The sequence below is a fragment of the Panicum virgatum genome, chromosome 3K (genome assembly GCF_016808335.1).
Source record: "Panicum virgatum strain AP13 chromosome 3K, P.virgatum_v5, whole genome shotgun sequence".
Lineage (NCBI taxonomy): Eukaryota > Viridiplantae > Streptophyta > Magnoliopsida > Poales > Poaceae > Panicum > Panicum virgatum.
In genome coordinates this window covers 27,381,442-27,385,064 of record NC_053138.1, presented here as the reverse complement: position 1 = coordinate 27,385,064, position 3,623 = coordinate 27,381,442, and the positions used below count along the sequence as shown (strand labels likewise).

The 3,623-nt window shown below is 50.2% G+C and overlaps 1 non-coding gene across 1 annotated transcript; it reads left to right on the top strand.

The window, feature by feature from the left end:
* Positions 1-917: 917 nt before the first annotated feature.
* Positions 918-1,056, top strand: LOC120701661. The gene has a single exon (XR_005686224.1). It is a non-coding gene; the product is annotated as a small nucleolar RNA Z247 (small nucleolar RNA).
* The last annotated feature ends 2,567 nt before the right edge of the window (positions 1,057-3,623 follow it).

Here is a 3,623-nt window from a genome sequence, read left to right as displayed (position 1 = left end):
TCATGGTTGTCCACTTCGTTGGATGATTGCAACACCATCGACACTGGAGAAGAAGCCTCTGCTAAGTTGATTCCTACCTCATCGGTGTCGATAGGCGTTGATGCCACTGTTAAGATAGAATCTAGCTTTCCTATAATGTAAGCGTCCGTGTGATCTTGCGTGATATGGCCAGGATAGTTAGTTACCATGTTGTTGAGATCTCCTGTATCAGTCAGATAGGATTTGTTGTACCAATCTAGGATTAGTTGTTGGCCATATCAAGATAAGATCATACATTGCTTGTAAGCCACGCAGGGGGCTCTTCCCTGCTCCTATAAACAAAGGTGCGGCCCCTAACAAGGGGTTCAACGCTTCCACAAAGATTGTTTCACATGGTAATCAGAGCCTAACCTCCAAATACACATCCATCTACCCATCCCATCCCACCCATGGCGAGTTCCACCCTCTCGGCACCGGCACCGCCAGCCTCCTTTGCTCAAACCATTACGGAAAAGCTCACCAAAACAAACTATGCCCTCTGGCAAGTTCAGATTCTTCCTGCTGTGCGTGGCGCACAACTCCTAGGGTTCCTAGATGGAACCGAGGTTGCCCCACCCAAGACCATCCAGGAGAAGGGCACTGACGGCAAAGACATCTCCAAGCCCAATCCGGAGTACGCAAGGTGGCTTGCGCTTGATCAACAAGTGCTCTCCTACTTGTTGTCCTCCCTCTCTCGTGAAGTTCTCTCCCAAGTGGCGCTGTACAAATCAGCGTCGGAGGTCTGGAGCGCCTTGGCGAAGATCCATTCTTCCCAATCTCGCGCACGCGCGGTGAACACGCACATAGCGCTGGGAACTACTCAAAAAGGTAACATGTCCATTACCGAATATACTTCCAAGATGAAGTTATTGGCAGATGAGCTGGCATGTGCGGGAAAACCCATCGATGAAGAAGAACTGGTCCGGTATATCCTTACCGGACTGGATCAGGAGTACAACCCCGTCGTGGCCGCCGTCCTCGCTCAGCCGGGCGACACCTCCTTCGACGACCTGCTGTCGCAGCTCCTCAGCTTCGAACAGCGCATGAACATGTTCAGCGGAGGATCTCAATCCTCCGTGAACATCGCCAACCGTGGTGGACGCGGTGGCCGCGGCGGACACAGTCGCAGTGGTGTCCGTGGTCCTGGTCAAGGTCGCGGTCGCGGCAACGGCGCCAACAACAACAATAGAAACCGGGGGGGCTTCACCAACAATTCCTCCCGGTCCAATGGGTCCAAGAAGACGCGCTGCCAGGTGTGCTACAAGGCGGGCCACACAGCAAATGAATGTTGGCACCGTTTTGATGAGGAGTACATGCCGGATGAGAGGCATGTTAATGCTGCCTACGCCGCGTAGAACGTCGACAACGCGTGGTACACCGACACGGGCGCCACCGACAACATCACAAGTGAGCTGAACAAGCTCTCTACACGTGAAAAGTACCATGGCGGGGAGCAAATCCACACCGCCAGTGGATCAGGTATGAGTATAAGTCATGTTGGCCATAGCATTTTACATACTTCCGATCGAGATCTAATTCTGAAAAATGTCCTTCACGTTCCCCAAGCCAAGAAAAACCTAGTCTCTGTTCATCGTTTTACTACTGACAACAATGTGTTCCTTGAGTTTCATCCCTCATTCTTTCTTGTTAAGGATCAGGCCACGAAGAAAACGATCCTTAGAGGGCGGAGTAGCGGTGGCCTTTATCCCTTCCCATCGTCATCAAGTGCTCGTGGGAAGGTAGCCTGCAGTGCCACCAAGATCTCCGTGGACATGTGGCATCATCGTCTTGGTCATCCGTCCATCTCCGTAGTTCGTCAGGTTGTCAGTAGAAATAATTTGCCACATGTTTCCAGTCCAGAGTCGGTTTGTGATGCCTGTCAACAGGCAAAGAGTCATCAACTTCCTTACTCTCGGTCATCCAGTACTTCTTCTGCTCCTCTTGAGTTGGTGTTCTCTGATGTGTGGGGACCTGCTCGTGATTCAGTAGGCAGAAAGAATTATTATGTTAGCTTCATTGATGATTTCAGCAAATTCACATGGATCTATTTGCTGAAACATAAATCTGAAGTATTCTCTAAACTTCAAGAGTTCCAAACCCTTGTCGAGCGATCTCTTAGTAGGAAAATTATTGCAATGCAGATGGATTGGGGAGGTGAATATGAAAACTCAATCACTTCTTTACTAGGGTAGGCATCTCGCATCATGTCTCCTGCCCACACACACATCAGCAAAACGGATCCGCGGAACGCAAACATCGTCACATAGTTGAAGTTGGCCTTGCTCTTCTTGCCCAAGCATCCATGCCCCTAAAATTTTGCGATGAAGCCTTTGTCACGGCTACCTATCTTATCAATCGCACACGCACAAGACTTCTCCAAAATTCGACGCCTCTTGAGCGCCTCTACAATTAAACCCGTGACTATTCTGCCCTACGGGTGTTTGGCTCAGCTTGCTGGCCAAATTTGCGCCCGTATAATGCTAGGAAGTTGGAGTTCCGTTCCAAACAGTGTGCCTTCCTTGGTTATAGCAATATGCATAAGGGGTACAAGTGCTTGGACATTAGTACGGGTCGTGTGTATATTTCTAGGGATGTAGTATTTGATGAGCATGTGTTTCCTTTTTCCAAGCTACATCCTAATGCCGGTGCTCTCCTTCGCTCTCAAATTCTGTTGCTCCCTGAACACCTCGCAAATCCCGACAGTACTAATCTTCAAGATAAATCGCTAGGCCAACTGACTAATACTCATGAAAATTCTGATGAAAGTGATGCAAGTTGCAGGGAAAACAGACATCATTTCATGCAGGAACCATATTCGGTCGGAGTACAGGGCACTAGCGCGGGGCACGAGGTGGATTTGGGCGCGTCAGTGGAGCAGGCGGCGTCTTGTCTCGCCTGCCAACGAATCTCCCAGCGCCACTCCATCCTCCGCCTCGATGCCCCCCACACGCTCTCCTGCACGCGACTCCGACGCTGGCACGCGTACGACCAGTGTCCCGGCTGCTCCTGCTGTGGGCGACACATCTGGTGCGGCCACCACAATCCTGACGGGATCCTCTGCGGCGGTGACGGGATCACCTTCGGAAGCTGTCCACTCACCACGCCGAGTGACCAGGCTGCAACATGGGATCCGTAAGCCCAAGAGCTATACGGATGGCACCATCAGGTATGGATGTTTTGCAGAAAGTAGTGAACCTTCCAATCTTGATGAAGCACTTCAACACAAGCATTGGAAGCATGCCATGGATGAGGAATATGATGCCCTGATGAGAAACAAAACTTGGCGTTTGGTTCCTGTGGCAGAACCGCCTAAATTATCCCGGCTCAAGTGCGCAGGCCATCACCATAAAGGTGACATCAGCTCAAACGCACTTCAAACAGAACAATTCTTGGTCTGTCGGGTAACGTCCCGATACAACCACCGGTTCTCGGATCGAACAAGCATACCCCGCACGAAGGCGAGTCCAGAGATATTGCAACCACAATTTTACAACATAGGCATAGTAATAATTACAAACCAGTTCAAATCATTATTACAAAGCCAACTTAAGTAAAACAGTTATACAAGCCATAAGTGTAAGTTCCGGGTTTAAACACAGCGGAAG